The sequence below is a fragment of the Ictidomys tridecemlineatus genome, chromosome 8 (genome assembly GCF_052094955.1).
Source record: "Ictidomys tridecemlineatus isolate mIctTri1 chromosome 8, mIctTri1.hap1, whole genome shotgun sequence".
In the NCBI taxonomy this organism is placed as follows: domain Eukaryota; kingdom Metazoa; phylum Chordata; class Mammalia; order Rodentia; family Sciuridae; genus Ictidomys; species Ictidomys tridecemlineatus.
In genome coordinates this window covers 131,982,313-132,009,886 of record NC_135484.1, presented here as the reverse complement: position 1 = coordinate 132,009,886, position 27,574 = coordinate 131,982,313, and the positions used below count along the sequence as shown (strand labels likewise).

The 27,574-nt window shown below is 40.6% G+C and overlaps 1 pseudogene; it reads left to right on the top strand.

The window, feature by feature from the left end:
- The first annotated feature begins 13,359 nt into the window (after positions 1–13,359).
- On the top strand, positions 13,360–14,617 carry LOC101964133 (E3 ubiquitin-protein ligase SH3RF1 pseudogene; annotated as a pseudogene).
- Positions 14,618–27,574: the final 12,957 nt, after the last annotated feature.

Genomic DNA, 27,574 nt, shown 5'->3' with positions numbered 1-27,574 from the left:
CTCAGAAGAAACAGCTTTCACCAGGGTTTGCTGTGCAGCCACACTGTGCATGGGCCAGCTCTCTCTGATCTTGGCTCCTTTCCATTTGCAGGTTTCTACAAGAATGCTATTCTCTTTATTTTCCTGCTGAAGTCCCATCCCTTCTCTTTGTCTGATCATAAATTACATTATAAACCCCAAGGGGAATGTCACTGTCACTGTCAAGCAGTAGCACCCATCTTCCCTTGATGTGAAAACAGCAATGACAACCAGAGCAAGGAGATCTCACCATGAATAAAAACATTAGCTGCCCAAGAGCTCCATGCCCCTCCTGGCCTGTTCCCTGCAGCTCTGATAAAGACCCCACTGCACATCTCACCCACAAGCTTGATAATGTGCTAATTTAATTTTCCACTATAGAAACTATAAACAGCTGGATTTTAAGATTTCCATTTGTAGTCATTTCCGACCCTTCTTAGCTTTTGTTCCATTACCATTTTTGGTCACAGAGCAGCACTCAAAAGCTGCTTTTATACTTTAATCCAGAAATCAACAGCACTCCCTGTACACCTTGATGACTTATCAAACCCTCTCTTGTTTTATGATGGGTGTCAGCACGTCTTTCTTTCTTTTTTTTTTTTTTAAAGAGAGAGTGAGAGAGGGAGAGACAGAGAGAATTTTTTAATATTTATTTTTTAGTTTTTGGCGGACACAACATCTTTGTTTGTATGTGGTGCTGAGGATTGAACCCGGGCTGCACGCATGCCAGGTGAGCGCGCCACATCCCCAGCCCCAGCACATCATTCTTAATAAGCCCTGTCATACCTTGTGCAGGGTCACACCATCAGCATATCTGGTAAAGACATTCACGACAGGACTGCTAACCAGAAATCTGTCCCCAGCTCAAATTGGGAACAAAAGCAAGTTGCTTTCTTAGAAGTGTCAACACTGCACCTAAATCTGAAGCAAATTCAAAGTGAAGTCAACAAGGTAAATTTCACTTTAAATTCTGCTTTGGGCTGCAAGCATACCCACTCAATGAAGCAGGAGCTGATGCTGTCTTTTACCAGCAACATGAGAAACAGCCCATATTTCCAAGCGTTAGTTTGTAGGAATCATGTGTGGGGGATGTGCTCTCCACAATGGCCATCCTCACTTGGCAAATATTTAAAAGTTATTGTTACACAGAGACCCGTGATTTTGTGAAGGAGAGATACATTCTGCAGTTTCATACACAAAGGACTTCCCTGGAGCTGCTGCATTGTGAGTGCCCAGGGGTCCTTCTCATTAGGAAAGGACCCTGCTCTAGAAGGACCCAGATCCTGAAACTGCTGTAAACTTCTCCACTTGTTTTAACAAATCTTCAAGTTTAGAAAGCAAATCCCTGTTTTACACTCTACAAGACAGCCAGACACAAACTCGGGCAGAAACAGGTGTAGGGGCAGTGAGGAGGCTGGGCCTTCTCCACATGGAGTTAGTGCTTGCCTGAGCACTGGGGTCACAGCTCTGGGAGGAAGGAGAGCCAGGAGACATGGCCACCTGGGTAGGGCAGGAAGGGAGGATGGAGGCATTGTGGATGGGAAGGGCAATCAGCAAGAGCACTGTGTGGGGGAGCTGAGCATGTTCTGGGCCCCAATGGCAAGGACACAGGGGAGCAGAACCCGTGAGAGGGAGACACTGACTGACTGGATGCACCCACGTCCAAGGAAGTGGGTTTTGACCTCCAGGAAAGAAGGAACCCTGGAGGAGCTGGGCAGCAACACAGCAAGACCATAGCTGGGCTTTGGGAAGTGGCTCCTGTGATCTGCTGAATCAAAGAGGGAGCCAGTGAGGAGCCAGACACAGAGCACAAGTCCTGAAATCTTTCAAAAAGGCCAAAAAAGGAGCAAGGTGCTCAGACCATCATTGAGGGTGCTAAAACATCTGGCACTCTCAGATGGTGCACAGCAGTACTCAAGCTAGAAACCCAGCAATGACCCCAACATTGTGTCTCAGGAACACAGCTGGGATGGGGGTGCCCTGACTGCAACAGTCCACTCTATCCTCTCCAAACTCAAAGAGCAGGAGCTGTAGGTCAGATGCACATCTACCCCTCCCCACTACACACGAAGGACCAAGGGCTGAGAAGATTGATTGCTACCATTTTCTAAGAGCACTCGCTGAAGGGCCTTGCAAAGAGACGTCTTATCACTTTCACAGTCCTAACAAGAGATGCCACCAACTTTGCCATGGAGGTGAAAAAACCCAGCACACAGTATGCTGCTTTGGCTCCTCACTAAATGTTTGCTAAATTACTCACCATTCCTAAGTATCAGGATGACCATTTAAGGACACAACAACAACAAAAACTATTTTCGCTATCAGCAGACATCATCTGCTCCTTACATCCTGCCACAAGCCACACATGACCGTTTAAATTTAAATTAAAATTACATAAAATTTAAAATTCAGTTTCTCCATAAATCAGCCACATTTACACAATCTGCAGTCACATTCCCCAGATGGACAGTGCAGGTCAAGGACCCCTCCAACACTGCACAGTTCTTTGTAACCAAACGTGAGCTTCTGGGGGAAATTCACTGCTAAGTGGAAAATCACTTCCCTAGTCAGGTGCATCCTGTCCTTGGAGAGGCTGCCATATGGCCTGGCCACACCTCCAGCATTCATCTGACTGTGTACTGCATGGGTGCAAGCTCATTAAGTGCTGGAATGCAGAGGAAACTCAAACAGTGTTTCTTTCCCATAGGAGTTTACAGTCTAAGAGAAAGAAGAACGGTATTAATGTAATTACACTATGTTGTGTTGTAATACTTATCAGTAAACACGAACCAAACAGGGCAGAGGAAGCTACCCAAGTCAGAGAAGAATGACAGCAGTGTGGACTAGGGACCGTGCCACAGGGGCAGACTACACATCACATGTACAGCACAGCACAGCACAGCACAGAGGGAAACTCAGACACTGAGGGAAAAAGTAAACCATGGAATAGTGTTTACAGTATGAGCCATCAAAATGTAAATAATATGTTTTATTTGTGTGCTAATAATGGATGCATAAGCTGCAGTTCTCCAGCCTAAAAATATCGTAGCCCTTAAAGGTGGGCCATGCCCTCCAATGTTGCACATACCCCAGAAGATCACCCTCAATTTCTTCTTCCTAGGTGCTGGTTGCCAAACTTCAAAGAATGAACTCCTTAGAGCAGGATGAACATTAATCTCTCAGATAAATATAGAACTCCAAAAACTTAACACCAAAAAAATCAAATAACCCAATCAATAAATGGGCTAAGAAACTGAATAGATACTTCACAGAAAAAGAAATATAATGAATAAATATATGAAAAAGTGTTCAACATCTCTAGAAATTAGAGAAATGCAAATAAAAACTAATATTTCATCTCACTCCTGCCAAAATGGCAATCATCAAGAATACAGGCAACAATAAATGTTAGCGAGGATGCAGTGAAAAATGTACACTCATACACTGCTGGTGGGACTGAAAATTGGTGCAAACACTATGGAAAGCATCATGGAGATTTCTCAGAAAATTAGGAATGAAACCACCATTTGACCAAACTATCCCACTCCTTGGTTTATACCCAAATGACTTAAAAATCAATAAACTGTAGTGATGCAGTCACATCAGTGTTTCTAGCACCTCAATTCACAATAGTTAGAGTATGGATCCAAACTAGGTGTCTCCTAATAGATGACTGGATAAGAAAATGTGGAACATATACTCAGTTTTGAAGACGAGTAAAATTATGGAATTTGCCAGTAAATGGTTGGAGTTGGAGAATATCATGATAAGCAAAATAAGCCAATCCTCCCCCCAAAACACCTATTTCTTTTTACTAATATGCAGATTCTAATTCTCAATAAGGCAGGGGGCAGTAAGGAAGAATAGAGTTACCTTAGATTAGGTAGAGAAAAGTGATGGGAGAGGAGGGGACAGGATGTGGGGATAGAAAAGATAGTAGAATGAAACAGACATTTTTACTGTAGGTATATATGTGACTGCATGACCAATATGATTCTGCAACATGTAAACCCAGAAAAATAAGAAATACAATATAATCCCATCCACGTATGATATACCAAACTGCATAATTGCATTCTACTTTCATTTATAACTGAAACAATCAATCAAACAAAAAAGAACTAGAGCAGAGCCTGCAGCCTCTAATTCCATTTTCGCTTCCTGTCATAACCCACTAAAGATAACCCTATTAGCTATATAGGAATGCATTTTTGTGTCCATTTTATATTTTATGCATATGGAATTATATAGTGAAAGAAGTAACTTTTTAACTTCAGCATTGTTTGTCCCACTGCCTGAAGCCCATGTCTCTTCATCGCCTTTTGATAGCCTCCTATTGTGTTTTTTTTTTTCCTATGAATAAGAGGTGCCTTGAAGAATTTTATCACCTGGGGGATTTGGGAGGATGAAGAAGTATTCTCCTATGATTGCTGTTGTAGATGTGTTTGGGTAAACTGCATGTAAGTATTTTTGTTATTTATATCCTAAGAGTAAATTTCTGGATCATCAGTTACACATATTTGAAGTTTAGTATATATTACCAATGCTTTCCAAAACAACTGTATGAATTCAATCCACTAGTAACATGGGGACACTCTAATCTAACCATATCCTTAACTACATTTATTGCAGTCTGTCTTTTATTATCTTAGTGATTTATAGGGGTGAGCAATAGTGACATATTGTGTTTTAATTTGTATGCCACCAATGAGTAAGAAACTTCTGCATATAAATAAATTTAAAAAAATTCTAGATGGCCAGAAAATAAAGTCTTTATTTCTAAAAAATGTTTAAAGTGGAACATAATGTCCATTGCTTCTAAATGTTTCTTCAACAGAGAAGAGATGATTAATACTGTTAATCATATTTTTCTGATATTGTAATTTTACAATTAAAATAAGCAAATTAAATTTAACATAATTGGGCTTAATCTCCATAAATATGATTTCTTAAATGAATAAATTAGAAATTCAACTGACATCCAACTACTTTCTCCCTTTTTGTTCAGTTGTTAAAGAAACAACAGAATCCAGCCTCAAATCTCTCAAAGGCAAGCTGAATTAACCTCCATTAACATGGCACTGAGATTATTTTCTACTACTTTAAACATTACTACAGATTCTGAATATATATCTAAACTTTGTTCCTCATATTTCTGTAGCTGTGTTATCCCCTTGTCTGGATTCCACTTTACTATCTCTTTTTTTACCACTTCAGACTTACAGCATCACAAGTCCCCCATCTTCCTTGCACATATGCACAGACACACCAAGATTCCTAGACCTCTGACAGAGAATAATACCCACACAGATACCGCTGTAAGGTTCCTAATCTTTTATTGTCAGATGCGGTAAAACTCAAGGATTTTCTAGTCAAAAAACTCATGGATTTTCTGCTAATGAAAAGATTTTTCCATTTCTTCCCCAAAAGCTCAGGCCATTGTCAATAACTATTTTCATTGTACACCCTTCTGGGTCCCTATGTGGGAATCTGTAAACCCACAAGGAGTAACATTCTAATGCACTTAGGCAAATGGGTATTAACCCATTTTCCTCCTTTTGATTCTTTTTCCTTTCTTCATATTTCCACTGATATCTTTCTGGGTTTATTTGGGCTACTGAAGATTGATGTAAATATTTACCTCCTTACAATTCCCATTTATTACTCTGCTTTGCAACTATGGACAAGCCTGCTTATTTAAAAACAGATAACGCCCCTACATATATACCCTGTGGTTTTGCACAATTTCCTGCTAATTGGAATATAATTTTAACCCATAGAATTACTCATACTCCTACCAAACAATCCTGGCTTGAATGAGCACATCTTAACCTAATGACCTGATATAATATATGCCTTTGTAGAGGAAGATGTGAATCAAACTATGCTTGGCCTGGTGAAGGGATCCTCATCCTACAGGCCTTTTCCCATGGAGGTGACAGGGGCTCAGTATTATAAGGCACTCTCTGAAGATCAGTTTACTCAACATAGCCTGATTTTCTCCTTTCATTGATAAACTGAGATCCCAGAGGATTTTCTTGGCCTCTTGAGCCTCTTTCTCCTCCCACTGGCACCAAAGATGAGAATATGAGTGGATTCTTCTTTTCCAAAAGAGGACCTCTCATTTCAGTTGAATTCCCAATACTGAGGGACCATTTGAGGAATGCTCTCTGGCAAAGGCTGTATTTTAATCAAGTGCATAAGTATCTTTTTTTCTAAAAGTTTAAATTTAACCACATTTTCAGTTAATTTTTGTCTGTTATGAACATTTTGTCTCCTTAAATCTTGAGGTATCTTTTACAGAGCTGAAAGCCCATTATCATGTGCTTTTTTCTCATAGTACATAATCTGCCCCTGATAAGAATGAATGGTTCTCTCCAATTCTTTTGCAAGATCTTTGACTTGCTTTCTATAGTTCTCCAGCTGTTCAGTTACATGGATGATGTTTTCATCCACTTCAAATAGTTTTTCCTCTCACTCTTCCTGGTAATTTTCCTCTACTATTAATTTTCTTTGGAGTTTCATTACATTTTTTGATTTAGTTCAATCTTGACATTAAATTTCTGCTGAAGATTCTGATTCTCTCTTTTAAATTGTGTATTTTTGACTGCAAAGATGCTTGCTCTGTCTTAAGATTTTTAATATGTTCCATAAGGTCTTCCTTTACTTCATCTACTTCAGATAATAAAGTAAACATTTTATTACTTTCTCCTTCTAAGGTTTTAAATGGGGCATTTAACTTAGCACCATAAACTTGTTCCTTCAAAGCTCTTTTTGGCTGATTATCTAAGTGAGCACCAATTTCTTATTCACTCTATTTTCAATTCCAAGTTACCATCATCTTTTAGTTCTTCTCCAAGCACAGAAGCCCAATCTTTCATCTGCACCAAGTGTTCAGTCAGAGACTGTTTTTTCTCTCTTAGAACTTGTTCTGCATATACTGTAGAGTCTTCCAATGTTATTTTCTGTTTATTAAAGTCATTCCCTTTTTTCCCCATATTTCAGCTTCTTGTAAAAGTTGTTTCTGACTATCCTGAAGTTGGAAATTTTCTTTGAAAACCTCTTTTATTGCTAATTTAAATCCTTCTGCATTCATCTGAAATATTCTCAAGGTTGTTTCAGCTTTGGCTATTAGTAACTTGAGGGGTTTTGATTCATCTTCTAGGAACTTAATCCTTCTTGATATATCTGCCTAGCTTTTCATATATTGCCTCCAAATTTTCTGCTTCTATTGACTTCTTCTCCAAAATGGCATCTGTTAAAGATGACTCTAAGCCTTCATATTCCTTTTGAACAAGGCTAACTTTTTCAAAGAGTTGATATTTTTCTTCAATTAGTCCAGCAAGTTTTAGAGCCAGCTTTTTTTCTCTTCTCACATAACACCTGCTTCTAACACATTGACAACATCTCCACATGAACAGGAGAACAGCAAAAAATCCAACAGCTGCATATATCACCAACTCCCAAGGATACCCATAAGGATGATGGCCTGGTTTCATATCCACAGACAATGATGCCAAAGCCCTGTGTACTTCTTCCTGGACAAACCCCAAATACAGCTGAGGGGCAAACCTTAGCCCCCTCCATCACACTAAGGCTTCTTGCAGTTTGAAGGAGACATCAAAAAACTCAAGGAGAAACGCTATGAGCATCCAGGGAGTCTGCAAGATGATTCCTATGAGTCCCAGCAGATTCCATGGATCAATCAGCTACTGCAGACACAGCCTGCCCATCTACGCCCAAAGGCTGTGGACACTCAGGTCTTTGGTCAGGAATCAAACCTGCACCAGGCAACAGAGTATACCATTGTGAAAAAGTTCCAGGGTGCAGGGTGGTGGAGCTGTGGGCATATGTCGCGACCCCTCGCCAGCAAGGAGGACACGACACAGGATTCTTCTTTCAGCAGTTTATTCAGGCCTTTACTTATGTGTCTCTGGAAGCTTCTTCCTCTAACCCGTACCCCCCAGCCTAATAAAGCATACCAAGCCCCAATGCAAAGCTGCCACGTGGATCTTTCTCATAGGGTGTTTTACAGCTACGTGCCAACTCTCCCAAAATAAGAAGTTGTTTATCACAGGCCACGGCGCTTATCAGCGCCATCTTGTAATGGCGACCACGGTCCGCTGACACAGCTCACCACAGGCATAGACATAGGAAGCCACAGCCATAGGCTCTAAGGGGCCTAGCACATTCAAGTGCCCATCAGGGAAGTCTTGGCCCCTTCACTATGCTGTGCATCCTAAAGCAGTGCAGGTTCAAGTCTGTCCCAATTGAGCCAGAGAGGACTCCTCTCCATCCCACCCACCCAATGGTTTAGTTTCATCCAGGCCAAGGTGGAGCTTATTATGTGCTATTCCATTCAGTCATAATGTCAACCAGTTCAATGTAACTAAAATTCTAAAACTTTGTAAAATAATTTAAAGAGCTAGTACATCATATATTTTTATTTGTACCACTTGCCCTTTTATTGCAATGACTCATTCCTTTTCATCCCCTCCTGTCCACTCCCTTTTTCCTTCCTTCCTTCCTTCTTTCTCCCTTCTCTCCCTTTCCTTTTCTTCCAGTGTTGGGAGTTAAACCAACCAAGGCCTTCTCCATGCTAGGCAAGCTCTCTACCACTGAGATACATCTGCATCCTGTTGACACTTACTTTAGAAGTAATCTGATTTATTTCTATATAAAAACTCTCACGTGAGACTGTTACAAAAGTAATTTTTTAGAAAAGTTGCTAACATGGGCACAAATCAGTTGTAACAAGTTGTTTTTTAAAAATACTGCATATGTAATATTTCGAAAAAAAATTGGGGGCTGGGGAAGTAGCTCAAGAGGTATCACGCTTCCTTGGCATGCGCGGGCACTGAGTTCAATCCTCAGCACCATATACAAATAAAATAAAGATGTTGTTTCAACTAAAACTAAAAAAGTAAATGTTAAAAAACTTCTCTCTCTTTCTTTAAAAAAAAGAAACTTGTAATTTGAGTTGGCTTTCATGTCAATTTTTCTAGACTACAACTTATTTAAGTCTTCAAAATCATTTTTCAGATGTTCTTTTGACCCCTTATAGGATGTAAAACTTCTAAGTAACTGGGTAATTATAAATATATAGCAAAAAGAAGGATAAGATGTGACTCTCTGAGATGGCTTTTAGATCCTGTAGATGAATTAAGTTCTTGTTAACATAGAGTTCATTGCTTGATGTAAATAAAAGACATCTAATATATTTTTGTTCCTAGTTGTGCTTGAGTTTTTGATCAGCCAAATCTAGTGTTTGAAGGATAGCATTCACTAGTAGTCTTTTGTTTCCTAAATGTCTCTAAAGTTCAAAGGCATTATGCCACCATGTATGATTAGACCAATTCTATTTCTAGGGCCAGAGTTTTATCAATGTAAACTAAAACTCTTGTCCAGTTACAAAGGGTATGAAAGTTTAGAAACATTTTAACAAATGTAATTATGTGAGGTTACAAATATGTTAATTAGTTTGTGGTGAATATTTCACAATATACATACCTGTATCAGAATCAAATTATCAATTGGGCATGATGTCACACACCTGCAATCCTAGTAGCCATTTAACAGGCTAAGGCAGGAATATCACAAGTTCAAGGCCAGGCTCAGCAATTTAGGGAGACCCTGTTTAAAAAAAAAAAAAAAAAAAGATCACAGGCTCTTCCAGATCCATTAAGCTGTAACACCATGTCCTGCTGTCCTCTGTCACCTCATGACCCTATAGGCCTCGCTGGATGCTAAATAAAATGTCTTTTCTCTATAATTTACCAAGGGTGATATTCAATATGGCAACAGAAATCATACTAAGTTTCAGAGAGATTACTGGTCAAGGCACACAACTAAAAAGAAACAACTCTGGGACTCAAACCAATTGTCTCCAGTTTTATACAAAATAGAACCAGTTAGCCATCAAGTAAAACACATAAAAACCAGGCTGAAGTTTCTCTTTATCTGCCAGAGATGTTTCTGTTTGGATGTAAAAGTCACTAAATGAGAGTAGCTTGCTTGCATTTACAGCATCTGTATCAAGTACCTACATTCAAGTGAACTTCCTGAGCCTTTTCCTCATCTGAACATGTAGGTCAATAACACTATTATCATCGTCATCATCATCATCATCATCATCATCATCATCATCTTCACTATAAAAGAGTTATTCCCATCATTAAAAGGACAAACAGAACAGACATCAAATGCTGTTTCATTCTTTTCCACTCTCCTTTTCCTGTTTCTTAGTAGAAAGGAAAAAAAGTGAAGATTCTTGAAAATCATTTTACTTTGAAGGATTATAGGATTTTCAATTGGTATAGAAACTATAATAGCATATCAAATACTAATAAGATACCAAACCACACCCAGCCAAAAGAGTTAAGTCTTAGTCAATTACCTTTGACTTTCCACTCTGTGACATGAGCACCTGGCCTTACCACTTATTTAAATGTGAGATAGTTTTGCACCATTCACATCATCATTCCCCAGATCACCAGAGATGATGATGACAGATGCAGTACCCCATGTGCTTCCTGAACATTTCTAGAGTTCAGGAACAGCTATTTGTACACTTTCCCACAACCTGTAATAACATTTCTTACCAAAATTCTAGTACAAAATGTTTTTATTTGTAAGTGCAACATTCTGTTGTAGGGAATTAGTAGCACCCTATAATTAGAAACTAGTTAACTTGGTATGGTTGTGCATGCCTGTTAATTCCAGTTGCTCAGGAGGCTGAGACAGTAGAATCATGAGTTCAAAGACAGCTTCAGCAAAAAGCGAGGTGCTTAGCAACTCAGTGAGACCCTGTTGCTAAATAAAATACAAACTAGGGCTGAGGATGTGGCTCAGTGTTCAAGTGCCCTTGAGTTAAATCCCTGGTACCCCCCCACCATCACCAAATGAAAAGATTAATGTTTCCTTTCTGACACATTACCCTAGGAAATGGGAATCTTCATTCCAGAGAATCTACAGTGCAAAATTTACAGAGACATGTCAATTTGCTTGACAAAAGGATTCACCATCATAGTACCATAAGAGTTTGAAGGGGACATCAAAAAACTCAAGGAGAGACACTATGGGCATCCAGGGAGTCCGGAGGATGATTCCTATGAGTCCCAGTAGAATCCATGGATCAAATACAACCAGTAAACACTCTCATGACTAAAATTATTGTTACAGTGGGAAAAAACTATCCCTCTTGGTAAACATCACTGGACCACACCAAGGGTCCTCCAGGAGCCCCACAAATAACTCAGACCACCACAACCTGCAGCACTATGCCTTTACTCTGATTGACTGGTACTTATGCCAAGGCAGTTGAAAAATATTTGAATATCACTCCTAGGTATTATCAAAATTGCTTCTTAAATAAGAATCTTTCTCCCCCCTAAAATTTTATACACTTTTCCCTTGAACTATTTGACAGTGTTTTCTACATTAAAAATACTAGCAGCTGAAAGCAAGATCTAACTCCATGAAATGCATCTCTTCCCTAGAGGAGATTTTCACCAAATTATGTATGTTAAAATTTAATTTAGAATTCATACACAGCCTGATTAAAGTTCTAAGCTGTGACACTAAATTTTTTAAACTATAGAGATATAGTATTTCCTCGTGGATGGTGCAAAACTATATTACAATATAATTAACCATTCATTTTTTTGGAACCATATATTACTAATCTATTTACTCATCCCAACTAGGATAACAATTCAACCATAAAAGTTATACAGAGATCATTAATGAAAAAGAAACCTTTTGGTTCTATTCCTGGAAATACTCGAGTTTATTAAACTACACAACAGTGTAGCACTTAGAATGTCCCTAAAATTATAGAGAAGACTCAAAAAGATGACCATTATTCCTTCTGCTTAACGTTAAACTGGATGCATTGGTTAAAAATGAGTACTACCCACTCAGTAAGAGCTTGTCACATGGAAAATAATTAAAATCATCATATAAATTTTTGAAGAAAAATATCTGAATTTGTAGACAGAAATAAAAGTCTTAATTTTCAAGAGAAAATGATTAGGTATTTGCAAATTTACAATTCACTAAAGCCATATCACTGTGATTTCATTACCTAACGTATGTAATAGTGCCATGAAATTTTACTTGACAAACAACAGCTTAGAACATAGCCACACAGTTAAAGTTATGACAATAAATAATGACCAATAAGAAAGAGCCATGCACAAAACAATTGGTCAAAACAGGAATAGTCAGACCTCTGAAGACACAGAGAGACACACAGATGTCTAAGAAATGATGCTTCCATGAGCACAAGAGGCAGCCACACAGATCACATTCCACTTGAATTTCTGTTTTAAGTTAAAGATCTGATAGGGTGGCTAGGTAAAGCAGAAGGTCAACCCCAAGGGAATCACAAGTGAAAGCCATTGACTTATCTCTGCAAACACGATTTCCAATACCTGTAAGAGACACCATCTCATAGCACTTGAGCACATTAAAATACTCCAGCCTAAATTGTACTTGCTCCTTCCAACTTCTCCACTGTGTTAGCCAGAATCTCTTGCAAGGTCTGCAACAAGAGGGACTACTCCAGCCAAAAGCTCTAGATGGTCAGGTCCTGGGGCACATTCTGCAAGAAAAGTGGGAGAGTTGTGAATATGTCACCAGTGTCAAGTATCCAGGCCCCATCTACCTTGGTGTCTGTCCTTCAGCTGCTTCACAGAAAGAGTGAAGGTCCTTGCTACCTCTGCACTGGCATCTGCCCATCACCATAAGTCAACTGTCATCACTGCTCTTGTTTCATAGATTATTACACTCAAGGTAACATGTGCTGTCATGTCTGGAGTGTGTATCCTGACACGCACTGCATTGGAGCTTTGTCTGTAGTGCCTGTGGTTCCCTACCACAGGGATTATTACTACCACCAGAGAAAAAAGAAAGCAGAGAAGTTAGGTCCTTTTTCCAAAGTCACACAGACACAAAATATTCAAGCCAGGATAGAAATTTGTACTATCCCATCTCTCATGTATTGGTTTTTAACCCACCGAGCATTCAATTGATTTAAACAATAACATTTAAGACTGGGCAAATGGGAGGCAGTGACACCTGTGTAATGTGTCTGCGCAGAGAGGGGGGCAGCAGAGAGGAGTATCCAGAGGCCACTGTGCCTGCTTCAGAGAAACAGGGATCAGAAGGCAAAGCTAGGGGGAATCTGCATTGGCCATGGCCACCACTGTCGGACCAAGAACAAGGAGGAGGAGCCAAGACGCAAGAGCAAATTATGATATGGATGTTCTATAAATCATTAAAAGAGCTGCACACAACTATGAACATTTCTGAAGCCTTTTCTCATTAAAGTACATCAAGATGGATGAATCTCTCTCCTTGGATCTTTTGGAGTGTCCTGTGTGCTTCTGCAAAGTCTTGCCTTGCCAGCACAGATTTTGAAAAGCATGTTTGCTGGGATTGTAAGATCCCTCAGTTTTTCCAAGTGGAGGACTCTTGTTGGCTCCCATGATGAGCTTCTAGGTAACATCCTGCTGGTCAGGCTTCTGGATGGCATCAATCACAGGCCTTGGAAACCTAGCCAGTGGGGGCAGTGGAACAAATTGAACAAAGGCATTAAGGATTCAGGACAGAACTATGGCTAATTGTAGTGCAAAAGATCTGTAGAGATCCCAGTGTGGATGGCAGACTTGGGTGCAAGGCTGGAGGCCCCAGTGAGGGGTATACCTGTTACCGTGTCCTAACGCATTAAGAAACTATGAATAAAAGGAGCCTAGAGACTTTAAATTCAGCAAATGTGACATCATCATTTTTTGATAACATGTTGTTGAAAACTGGTTTCACAGGGTAAGTCAATGGGGTCCATAGCGTTTTCCCAACAAACTTAGTGCAGATTATAAAACCACTGCCTCAGCCCCCACCTCAGTACAAAGCACTATATGACTTTGAAGTGAAAGACAAAAAAGCAGCAGATAATGACTGCCTTCCATTTGTTAAGGATGATGTTCTGACTGTGATCCAAAGAGTGGATGTAAGCTGTGCTGAAGGAATGTTGGCAGAATAAATAGGAATATTTCTAATTTCCTACATTGAGTTTAACTTGGATGCTAAGCAGCTAACAGAATGGAATAAGCCTCCCATGCTAGGTGTTGATGCTTAAACATATACCTCAGCAGCTGCCCAGAGCAGCACTGCCCCAAAGCACTCCTGACACCAAAAAGAACACCAAAAATCCCCACTCCTTCACTTCCCTCACCAGGGCAAACAAGCCCTTTCATGCATCCCACAACTGCCACTCCATGGAGATCAGTGTTCCTATCCTCATCAGCTCCACCAACCCTCAGTGGCCACAAGGTTCAGAGAACTTTCTGAGCTTTCCTTCAGTGCCCCTTCTCAGATTCATGTGAGTACTGTCGTGTTCATTGTGACCCCACACCCAAGCAGCCCAGTGTCAACTGGCCCCTTATTCATTTTCCCATTGGAAGTCCCCTCTCCAGATGCCCATGGAACTATGAGTCCTCCCTTTCCAGCACTCCCTTCTCCTGGCTACCACTGTCCTCTCATGACCATCCTGCCAGGTGCTGTGCTACTTCTGCTGGAATGGTATTGTGGCTCATAGCAAAATCCCCTGCTCATAGGTTAGAAAATTGAATATTATGAAGATATTAGTTCTCCCCAAATTTATCTACATATTTGATGCCATCTCATTACAAATTCTCGAAGTCAATTTTGTGGAAATATGTATGTTAATTAACATATATTAACTCCAAAATTTAAGCAGATATACAACGTCTCAGAACATGGGATCATAGTATGGTAAAAGTAATTAGGAAGGGATGAATTTTGAGTATTAATTATTCCTGATTCTTATATGATCTACTTAACTTTTAATAATGGTAGTGTTTAACAATGATTTGCAAAATTTATAAAAACTAATCCCATCAATAAATAAATGAGGGCTGACTTTAGCAAACCAATGATTCCAGGTATCCAGAGAAGTTTAGGTATCTATGATTTCCTTACCAGCGATTCTTAAGTACTAGAAGAATATTAGCCTAATTTAAAAAGAAAAGAAATTTTACTTCCTGCCCCAGAATATATAATTTGATTTTCAAGAGTAAGCAGGTTTTTGAAGTTATAAATAGGTCAAAATTTTTTACTACAAGGCTGGCTCTCTATACATATTATACACAAAATCTATGGATTTAGAGCTGGAGAAAACTTCATATAATGTTCTGCAAGCCATTTAAGAAAAGGAGGGTCATGAAGTGGTCAAGGTTCCTTTAAAACAATATACATTTTGCCCAAAGTCTACTTCTCTGGCCCCAAATTGTAAGTCGACCATTGAAGTTGCAAATTGCAGACAAAGATGATTTATAATGAAGGTAATCTCAAAAAGACTAGAAATTTGTTTACCCATTACATCCCCAAGTCCAGAACCCTTTTATCCATCAGAAAAATGTTGGTTGATGAATGAAAACTAGCAAGCCATTAGTTTTCAATATGCCTTCAGGAGAGCCCTAGAAATTTGACTATGCTGCAGTCTTGCAGGAGGTTTCCTTCTACCCATTATTCTCTAAAGTTGACATTAGCACAAATTCCTTAAATTTTAATTGATGTACAGCAGCCTGTGTCTTGTGCTTTGGGTAGTGCCAGTTTCTGAGGTGTCAGATTGTATATATGGGAAGAAAAGACCCCTGGCTAACACAGGAGCAGTAAGAGCTATTTTGTTCCATAAATATTTTTGGACATGGAATATAATGAAGAATGATGATTTGACTGAAGATGGATTTAGAAGGAGCATTATATAAATAAGAAAAACTCCAATAAAAGTGATGAATATCTCACTGCTCTTAATGATTGGAGAAATGAATCCTATTTTAAACCAAAGATAATACTCTGAACAGGCCAAATTTTAGGTTAATATGGATCTATAGTTTGCTTCTTGCATGCACTTGTCTTCAACACATTTACAGAACACATATGTTTTGTTCTGTGACCTTCTGGCTGAGTCCTGATTCCTCATGTTTCCAGATCTGACATATCTGTAACACCCCAAGTTATTGAGGTCAACATGAGGATCCTAAGTCCATGAAAATAAAACTCTTTTTCACATTCTGCAATTAAAAACAAGTTAAAAAAAGGGATTCTTAACATAGGGTAACTCCTTTTTGAAAAGTCAAGAGGCTGTGCTACATGATTTCATTTTTAAACTATCATCTTGATATGTTTAGGGCTTTAATTTATGGAACAATGAGGCAATCTTTATATTTAACTTTAAATACCTGAATATTATAAATCACCTTAGATGAACATTTAAGGGGGAGTTTCAGTGAAACTTCTGAACAACTTGTGACTTTTATTGTACAGTAATGATTTATAAAAAATGATATGATGTAATCCTAGAGTATAATGTAGGGACACAAAAACAACTGTCAAGAATTAGGCAGAGATTACATTTAATCAATTTTTGCAGACTTAAATTAATAAGTATTAAATTAATCAACACAGCTTAATTAAAGCTCTATGTGTAACATTTTTTTATTAGACTTGTCATTAATGGACTTTTAAATGCTACCACAACTTGAACTCTGGTTTAGATCTAGATAATGAACCAATGGTGCCAAACAAAAAAAGAACAAACACTATTTTAATAGCCCTTTGTTTCCATGGGCCTTTTCCTGTTGTACACAGTGAAAACAAAGAAGACTCCCTACTTCCTCTCCAGGATTATCTACATTGTTGGCAAGATATCATATTGAAAGCTGTTGAAATCACTAAAGCAAAATCCTGAAAAGAGTAAAAGTGCAGTAGCTAAGGCTGGAAATGATAAAAGAATTTTCATTGTCTTCAAAGCTACTTTTTTCAAACTGGTGCTTCTTGTGTTTTTTATTTAAATGTCACCATAATATACAGTCATATGCCGCCTAATATTTTGGTAAACCAAGACCACATATATAATAGCATGTACCATAGAGCTGAGTACGCAGTAGGCTATACCATGTAAGTTCCAAGATGTGTGCACAATGATGAAACCACCGAAGATGCTTTTCTCAGAGGTATCCCTGTTTTTAAGGGCATGAATGTATATTTAAGGATGCTCCAGTTTATGGTGGTAACGACTTACCTGAACATGTCTCTCAATCCCTTCAGCATTCCCTTCTTCTCTTTTTCTCTTTTTTCCTTCTCTTTTCCCATTTTGTTCTTTTTCGTATTAGTATGGTCCCCTTTCTCTTGGTTCCCATTTATTTTTCTCTCCAGAGAGTGCAAAGGCTGATCACTGGCTGTAGGTATAGATTCTCTTCCTGATTGTGAACTTTATTCTCTGTCTTCTTCCACTGGATAATAAAATAAAATAAAAATAAGAAATATGGTGAATCACAGCCACAAAAATAAGTAAGCAAAAATGTTTGAGAACTTTAATTTTCCACATTTTCTACATCAAAATGGTCCTGCTCAACTTGGATGGCAACACTCTTTAATGTTGAGTAGAATTAGAAGGAAATATGTGATGGAGCTGGGGTTGTGTCTCAGTAGTAGAGTGCTCACCTAGCACATGCAGGGTGCTGGGTTCAATCCTCAGCCCCACATAAAAATTAAATAAAGGTATTGTGTCCAACTACAACCAAAACAAAACAAAACAACAACTATATATATTGTTGGTGGCAATATATATATATATATATATATATATATATATATATATATATATAATGTTGGTGGCAAGAAAGTTATATATATATAAACTTCTTGCCACCAGCATTGCAACTTGCCTTCCCTTCCCCCAGTGACACATCTCAACTCCATGGTCACAAAACTCATAATACTTTTACATGAAATTCTTCAAAAACTTGTAAAGGTCCTTAGAATAAAATGTATACAATTAAAAAATTCACCTTAGACTATGGTCCTCTCTCTACATACATCTGAGACTCATTCCTCACTATGATCTTACAGATACTGTACACAACATTTTAACAGAGCTGAGAACTACAGAAATCTAGGGATGGGCCCCATTCCACATGCTACATATAGCCCCTCTTCACCCAGTTGAAGACTCTCAAAAAGGAATGCTGGACTAAAACAATATCTCTCTGGGAAACCTTCTCCACTTCTGCAACTACTTTCTTCTCCACCTGAATTCCACACAGGGTGGGTGGCCCACACTTTGATGCCATAACAACCTGTACATTATCATTACACTCAACCACACAGCTTATTACGAGTTGGTTACAACTGGGTTGGATTGCTCCTAGACCCTCAGAACTTACAGCCAAAATATCAGACTATAGGTGCCCTGTCTCATTAATACATGCTTAAATACTTAAGTAGTATTTGTATAATGGGATATCCAATTTGCAAGATTGTTTAGATATTCCAGAATATCACAGGATTGCAAATTAAAAAAGATGTCTTCTAAGTGTGATTTTGGTCAAATATTTAAATACTTTACTCTTTAAAAAGTTTATAAATAAGAATTCTATAATTCACACACTTTAGATATGATTTTAATGTACTTTTGCTGAAGTTATTTTTAATCTGGAAAAAAAGAAATTTAAGAAAGAATTTTTGCTACTTCACATGCACACACCCATGCTACATTCACAAACTTCCTAAAAACAAATCCTTTTCTTAAAGTGAAGCCTTAATGTTTAAAAATACAAGTTAGCAAAAAACGATTTATTTTTTTGTACTGGGGATTTAACTCAGGGGTACTCACCTTCTGACCCACATCCCAGCCCTATTTTGTATTTTATTCAGAGATAAGGTCTCACTGAGTTGCTTAGTGCCTCCCTGCTAAGGCTGGATTTGAACTCAGCATCCTCCTGTATCAACCTCCTTAGCTACTGGGATTACAAGCATGGGCCACCTTCCTGATATTGTACATTTTTGGCGTTCTTTTGTTTCTTTTTTTTTTTTTTTGCATTTCAGAACATTCAACTAACTGTTAAAAGGATTAAATAAAGAGAACAATTCATAAGGTACTTTGACTTTGTAATGTATATCTTGAGTTTTTTTGTTGAGAGCCATGGCCAGGTCAAGATGGTGCCTGGCATTTTGCCAGAAGGAGTGGTTCCTGCTGCCTAGGGTGCCCTCATGGAGTTCCTAGACAGTTCGCGTGGGCAGTGTACAGTGTGGGTTCTAAAAATAAACTTCATTCCTGCTTGAATCTTCAAGTGGCTTCTGATTTGTGCCCAGCCAGACTGTGGCATATGGTGGCCCATGCAGGGAACGCCTGCGGGTAAGTGATAAGGTAAACTGCTTGCCCCTGAGGGCAGTGCTGCCCAGCCAGACTGCCACATTTTTTCATACTAGTTTTATTTTAATATAAATGGATCCTGGTTTTGATAAAATTAAACTTAGGGACTGGGGATGTGGCTCAAGCAGCAGCATGCTTGCTTGGCATGCATGCAGCCTGGGTTGGATCCACAGCACCACATACAAATAAAGATGTTGTATCTGTCAAAAACTAAAAAAAATAAAATTAAATTAAATTAAAATTCTCTCTCTCTCTCTCTCTCTCTCTCTCTCTCTCTCTCTCTCTCTCCCTCCCTCCTTCCCTCCTTCCCTCTCAAAAAATAAACTTAGTATGTTTTTTTTCCTCAAATGTGTAATGACAAGTAAAAAAACCCTTAAGTTATCAAATACAATGTGCTATTATTTAGCTAATTAAACAACAAAATTCCCCTAGAAATTCTCATAATTCCACTGTAAATTTAGTTTCTTCTAATCTAATATTGCAAAGCTCAATTATGTGTGTTTTAGAGCAATGCGTTTTTACCTCCTAAGAGAACTATATGAAAAAAAGGCAAGCTACTCAAAAGAAATATGTCCATCTTTGCAAGATAAAGTTTTTCGCATTTAAAGTTCTATATATGATGTACCTTAAAATCAACAGTTACAATTAATAGGAGATGTTTGGTTCTGTTATGTTTCATCAAATCAAAAAAATTTTACTAATTTAATAATAGGATATATAGTTTCTGGAAATTTTTAATATGGAAATAAGTTTATATATATTTTATTATATATATACAGAAGCTGCTTGCTGAGAGCCAGGCTGGGTGTATAATTTGCATAGAAAATGGAGCAGATTATACATGCCCTGAACTGTGAAACACAGGTAGGGCCTCAGAGATAAGGGGTCCTAGAATACAAAGTTCCATTTCAATCCAGACAGACACACACAACATGGAGAGGCCAGATAGAGTAAATGAGACTCAAATGCTGGCTATTACCATGTCTGCAGGAAGAACATAAGTACTACAAAAGATGACAGATACCAGATACCACATGGATCCTACCCTAGTCTCTTGGCCCCCAGTGTGGGGCCTCTGCCATGATTTCAATACTGTGGAGAAGAGGCAAGCCATTTCAGTGCCATGAAATGCAGTCACTAGGGACATGCTAAACCCAGTTGATGAGAACAATCAACCATGCCTCTGTGTGCATCTCTCTAGAAAAGAGGAAACATACCAGTAGAAAACAAGAGACTGAATCGGTATGGGACTTTCTGCTCCTCAACTGTCCTCCACTACCTGTTAGTAGCTTTTCATCAACAGCCCACTCTCCATAACAGCATTTGCAGGATGTGCTGCATCATTAAAGATGTCTGTCTAACCAAAAGGTTCCTAAGACAATGGTCCTCTTCTCTGAGCAGTGGTGATATGGCATTTTAACTTCAACATGTGACCAGAACTGAGTCACAGCACGGAACAAGAACCTTCTGGCACAGTATGTCACAGAGTGCCAATAGTGGAGGGCCAGTTGCTGAGGCATAGGCCTGAAAAGGTGAGATTGCAAGAGCAGGTCCACTGATGGAAAGGGTGCACAGCAGGTGGCAAAAGCCTGAACAGACTTGAAAATAATGGCATTGGGAAATCAGAGGAGCTGCTAATAGAGTCAGCTGGCCATGTTCACTACCCTGTGGCATAAAAAGCATTTTGCCTCTTGTCTTCATGACCACCAGCACTGAGGGCCCCCTTGATTATTTGTTTGCTTGTTTGTTTTTAAGAAAAAGAAAGTTTGCTAAGATGCAAGGCTCAGTGTAGGATACAACAAGGTTAGTGAAATGTCACTGATGACCTATTACAACATAGTGAAAATCTTTCTCTGTCCCTGGCCTTTCTTGCACACTGGCAGCAATTAGCCCAGAGTCCACTCACTGATTTGACAGACATTCATGAAATCCTCTGATTTTCCCAGGCTTGGGCCTAGGATTGGGGGATTACAACAGATCTCAGAGATAGTATCAGGGGTTATCAGGCAGGATGTATGTTATCATGCAGGTAAGAAAATGGGTACAGATAATCAGGGACTGTTAAAACTAAAAGAAACCTAAAAAAAAAAATCGAACTGCCTAAGCCAGAACTTTTTAAGCTTTCTCCTAAAAATTGCAAACCATAGATTATCAAACCTAAAATTTACAAAGAACACAGATGAATAAAAGCAATTCAAAAGCAACTCTTAAGGCAGAGAAGAGTAAAAGCAGGTAGTGGGATAAATCTCAGAGCCTCCTCCAGGGCAGCAAACTAGGAAGTGCATCTCCTTACCAGAGGTCAAACCACACAGTTTGAAAATCAGTGACATTGTCATCAAACTAGATGGTGGTGATGGCTAAGACCTCTGGGGCTGTGCACAGGATGCATATCCTGAGGAGGGAGAGAGGATTGCTTTACAAGGGTGGATTTAATGATGCATGGGTTAAATTGAAAGAAACCATTTAAAAATGTACCATCACCTGAGTTTGCACACGTGTCCTTTGTCATAAGGTGATCATCACTGGGTCAGTTGCTTAGGGTTAGGTATGCAGGACCTTGCTCACCAGGCTCGTTAAGGGTTTTCAAAGGCTGATGTGACTCCATTGGACTTAATCTTTGAGTAGCTGCAGAGACTCATGCCCCATGGATGACACCCAGCCACAGCCCTCAGATGCTGGTCAGTGAGAAGAGAATCCTAGCCAATGAAGACAAACTTTAATGATACATTCTGCACAGTCATGGGCTTTGGTGGCTCTGGGTAAGGCCAGTTTTCTCCTTTTTACCCAAAAAAAGATACACACGTTAGTGGTTCAGCACTCCCAGCACTATCCTGAAACTTCCTCCTGATGTGATCAGAAGATTGAAAATGAATTTGAACTGACCCAGTGCTGGATGGGCTGCGGTCTTGCCCATTGCTAGGTCCTGCAACCCTCCACTGGACTTCAGTACCATCACATCCTCAGCTGCCTGAAACCCTGAAGCAATTTCATCTGTGCATTGTGCCAAAAGGAAGTACTAGCCCTGGCCACTATGGCCACCTACTACTCACAAGACCAGGTGAGCATGGACCAGAAGCCCATGTGCTCCTTTCCCAGCCTGTTGCTGTCCTCTGCACAAGGTTGCAGTGTTCAGAGCTGAAATGATTACAAGAACCATGACCCTAATCAATGGATTAATCCATTTGATGGATTTGAAGACTACTGTACTGGGTGGTAACCATACCCAGGTGGGGCATGGCTGGAGGAGGTAGGTCACTGGGGACATGCCCTTGGGGATTATATTTTGTCCACCAAGCTCCTCCCTCTCTCTCTGCTTCCCAGTGGCCATGAGCTGAACAGATGTCCTCTGGTATACCCTGCTGTATAATCTTCTGCCTCACTCTTAGGCCCAGAGCATTAGAGTTGGGCCAACCATGGACTGAGACCTGTGAACCCATGAGCCTAAATAAAGTTTTCTTCCTGTAAATTGTTATTGTGGGGCATTTTGGTCATTGCGATGAGTAGCAGGTGAACACAGGTCCTTGAAACAAACAACTCCTTCATCTGGACTCAGCTTGGATAGGCTGATGCCTGTCCCTCCGTGATAGGTGACACACTTAGACATGCAGACCTCTATCAGTGTTGTGGAACAAGCCCCATTTATGTCTTCTAAGTCATCTGTAGAACATAGTCATCATTGTGCCCTAGGAAGGTTCCAGTTCTGGCTCACAGTTATGGATCCCCTAAGGCGTACTTGCCTCCTTCCAAATGTTCTGTAGCGTTCACTTGTTAATAATCAAGATCGCCCAGGGAGGCAAATGTTCTCACCAATGCTCCACACCCAAGGACACAGAGACACAGGGAGGTTAATTAAATCACTCGATTACAGAGTTAGCAAGAGGGGCAGCCAAGATGGGAGTTCCAGGGATGCTTTTCTAAGCCATTCTGAGGACTGGCCTGCTGAGTAGACAGGACACACTGTCCCCACTGCTGCCTGAAGAGGCTCACCCTTTGGCCTGGCCTCCATGTATACAAGGAACCCTGTGGCCTAGTGAAGGGAACTGAGTGAGCACAGAAGCTCCTGACAAGCACTGGTGAGGACATAAGTGACAGGAATCCACCATGTCCATGGAGCATCTGGGCGCTGTCAACCCTGTGAAGAGCAGCTTGTCTAATGGAATTGATGTTATGGAGATTCCGGTTCCCAGCAATGCACTCTTGGTGTATCCTCAGCAGAAATGCCATGGGACACATGTTCAAGGTCTCCACCACAGTACCATGGCATGGGGAAGAGTCCCTGGGCCTTCAGATGACCCAAGCAGCCTTTTGCAGCACAGATATGCACCTGGGCATGCCCACCTGAAGGTGCACTATGCACCATGACTGAGAGGATGAAGCCACATCCAACAAAATCAGACATGGAAGAATGTACATGAAATCTGAATCAGGTGACACTCAGATGTGGCCTTAGTGAGCAGCATTGGGCAGCGTGGAAACAGAGGAACACAGGAAGCCGCTGCCTGAGTCACCAAGTGATAACTTTAGAGGCTTTGGTAGGGCAAGGGAACAGAAGCATGCCAGGAGTGCCTGCATCCTAATGTGGCACCCGAGTGTTCATTTAAACTGCCTGTCAAAGATCATAAAGGCATGTGCTCTTTCTGGATGTGTGTCCTATTACACAATTTTAATAAAATACAGAAAAGTAAGGGTTCCACCAAAATGAGTAGCAGGTCCCTAGCCCACCTAGTGGGATCCCTAATTTTCCTCCAACTATCCATAAGACCCCCCTCTATACCCAAGTGATTCTGGGCCACTTTGTCCACAACTTCAAATTTGCCTCTTTAGATCTGCTTTTCCATCAGACACTGGCACTCTACTCTTCAAAGTCTGCATGTGTGAAGCTGGCTTTGAACTTCTGCCTCAGGCTCCATGTGACAGGACACCAAGCTGAAGCACACTATTGTGAACATAGAAGACTCCTGTCATCTTTGTCTTGGTTCCAGAATCAACAGCAAGTCTAGTGAAGCGAGCCTTCTGTTGATTATTCATCTAATTCTCAGTGATATTAAGGGAAGAGAGCAAGACCAAGAAGTAGATCTGGCTCCGATGCCAAATTCTTCCCTGATTCTAGAAAAATGGTCAATTCTGTTACTCACTTTCCCCACATATGTTCCTGCTTTAATGTCACTAGAGGTGGATATTTTAAAAGAGAGAGGGGTTAGCAGACCAGGAGTCCTCCCAGGCCTCCTCCCCACCCTCGAACTCTGACTCATGATGAGGCCGGTGCTTTCTGATCCACAGTAATAGCCCTGCACCCCACACCTCCATGCCCTCCTCTTCCTGCTTGCACAGCCTCTATATCACCTGCAGGCCACCCTGCTGATGCACAGGTTCTTAGAAAGTATGGTGACTGCTGCATTTGGAATATTGAAAAATGCAAAGAAAAACAAAAGTAGAAAACAAAGGCACAGAAGAGGAGAAAGAAAATCTCCTGTGAGGAGTGGCAGTAGCTGTATAGTTACAAGGGATGTGGTTTATTTTCCTGGCAAGGCTTGGAAGTACAGAAGCCCAGCCAGGCCCTGATCTCACCAATGCCTAACAGCAATATCTAAAAACATGGAGAAAAATTAGTCCCTCTTTACCAAGGATCCCTGATCACTTGCTGGATTCCTCTCTTCTGACATAAACCACAGCCTTGGGCCAGGGTTCTGCCTGCTCCCTCACAGGCTGTAGCCAAGACCCAGAACTTGATATTCACTGTCAAAATACCCCCTAGAAGATTCTAACAAAGTTTTCTTTTCCTTTATCCACCCCAAGTACAGCTCTTCCCCCAGCTTCTCATACCTCTTCAGAGTCCATGGCCAGTTGTGTTGCCACCTCAGACAGTCCAGTTGTCTCTGGTACTGTGATGGGGATGCTTTGGGCTACAAGGAACCACAATCCCAACTAAGTAAGTTCTGAAAATGCTGAGAAATTTAGAACAAAACCTGGAAAGATGACACCAGGCATTACCTAACCCAGGTTGGCCCAGAACAAGGGGAAATGGCCATTTAGTGAGCAACCTCTTTATACTCCTACTTTGACAAGATATAAGAACCTTTCCCAGGACCCTATTGGCCAGCATGAGGTCATGGGCAGCCCTCACAAAAAGGAGCCCAGAAGAGTCTGATCAAGTGACTGGGAGAGCCAGGACTGGTGTGACCGCTCACCATTTCTTTCCATTTTGCCTAGAAAAACCATGCAGCAGGCAGAGAAGTTGGCCTGGTCCAGAGGCAGACCTCGGCTTCCCCACTCACTCCCTTCTCTGCCAGTGTCCTACCTGGGCTGCAGCCTCTTCCTTTCCTCCCCTCAGGTGCACCACTGGAAATGCATTTTCCTAGACCTGACTCAGATCATCTGTCTCCCCAAATAAGGACAGATGCTGAATCCTAAAGCATGATACTCGGATGCGCACTCTAGCACCCAATTGTGCTGGTGGATCTTTAACCACTCTTGTTAGTTGACTTACCATCACTGTCACCATAATACCTGATAAACTCCCTAGAGGAGGGAAAGCTTATTCCAGCTCATGGTTTCAGTGCTTCAGTCCATGCGTGGCAGACTCCATCACCCTGGGCCTGAGGTGAGGCAGAACATCATATTAGAAGGTGGAGGAATGCTTCTCAGCTCATAGCCACCAGGAGAGAGAGGGAGCTTCACTAGCCAGGGACAAAATATAAACAAAAAGGTACCCCCCAATGACCTGCATACATCCTACTCACCTATAATTATCACCCATTGACCCCTTCAAATTATTAACCCACCAAATTGATCAATCCCCTGATTATGTTACAACTCTCAGGATATAATCATTTCACCTCTGAACAATTCTGTATTGTCTCACACGAGTTTTGGGAGACACCTCCTCTCTAAATATCACATACTTTACTAGGTATAAACCTCCTCTCACTGAAACTCAAGGCCTTCAGCAATATGGCCTTTGATAAAATAAAGTCACTGCTGTTTTCATCTAGACCCTGAAAGGAACTGAGAAAGAGAAATGGCATTCCTGATAATAGGTGGCTCATCCATGATCTCCCCAAGTCAACAAAAGCACTGCTAATAGAATGAAAATCCAGGCAGGACTACATGGTGGTCATATCAAAAACTATGTGGAGACTGACTCTGAGGCAACAGAAAACACTGAGTCCTACCTTTTTCTTACATGAGTGACAGATGCCTCTTTACCAACATGGACTGTGTCTCTCCAGTAATCTTCCCACCCCTGAGACAAAAGTAGTTAAGATACTCAATCACCAAGCTGCCTCACTTCTTGACCCTGTCCTGACTCACATCTTGGAGTCATTGAATAGAAGACAGAATCTTCTAAGGGTCACTGCTCCATGTTTCTTTCTAAGATGCTTCTGTGTGGCTGTGGAGCCACCAGAAATCTAGGTAAACTGACTCTGATCACAGGTGACAGCCTGATGAGCTTCAATTGGTGGACATTCCCATCATGATCTTGTTTCTAATGTTATTTCCCTCAGGTCCCAATATCTACTTTAAAATTCAGAACTTTTTCAGCATCACAGATCACTCTGAACAGGTCTCTACATCCAGCTGCCATTTTGCAAGAGATATGGAAGAAAGATAAAGGAGGTGTGTACTATATTCTAAATATGAATTAGCAAAAACCAGATGTGAGGACCTCCATGGGTCCCAGGGCCAGCCACTATAACAAAGAGACCAAGGAAAAGACACACAGGGCAGGGAACCTGCAAATCAAGAACTGCACAGAAGACATACCAAGTGGTGCATGGGGTGTCTGTCTTAGCCCTTGAGCATGTGGGCCCTGGGGCTGGTTACTTCTGGAGGGAGGAGGGACTAGGGCTAGGATGCAGCCATGTGGGATGCTGACAAGGTGCTCTTCCTGACTTGGTTCTAGGGTGTTTCACATAATTTTTCACTAAGTCATACCTTTTTCACTGTGGTCCCCTTCCCTGCTTTGTACTTGTATTTCCTTCCATTACTGTGACAAATATCTGAGGCAATAAGCTTAGAAAGACAAACGTATATTCTGGCTGATGTTGCAGGCTTCACTCCATAGTTGGTTGCCTTATTGTTCTTGGACCTGGGGTGAAACCACATATCACCCTGGCAGTGCATGGTGGCAAGTGACTCACTTAATGGTGGCTGGGAAGCAGAGAGTGGGAAATTAAGAGACCAGGGTTCCTCAGTCCCCTGAAAAGAGGCCCTTAACAGGAAGCTCCAAACTAGCCTCCCCCTTAAAGGTCCCACTTCCACCCAACAGCACCTGTGGCTGTGACCAAAGCTTTCCCACCTGGGCCTGTAGGGATC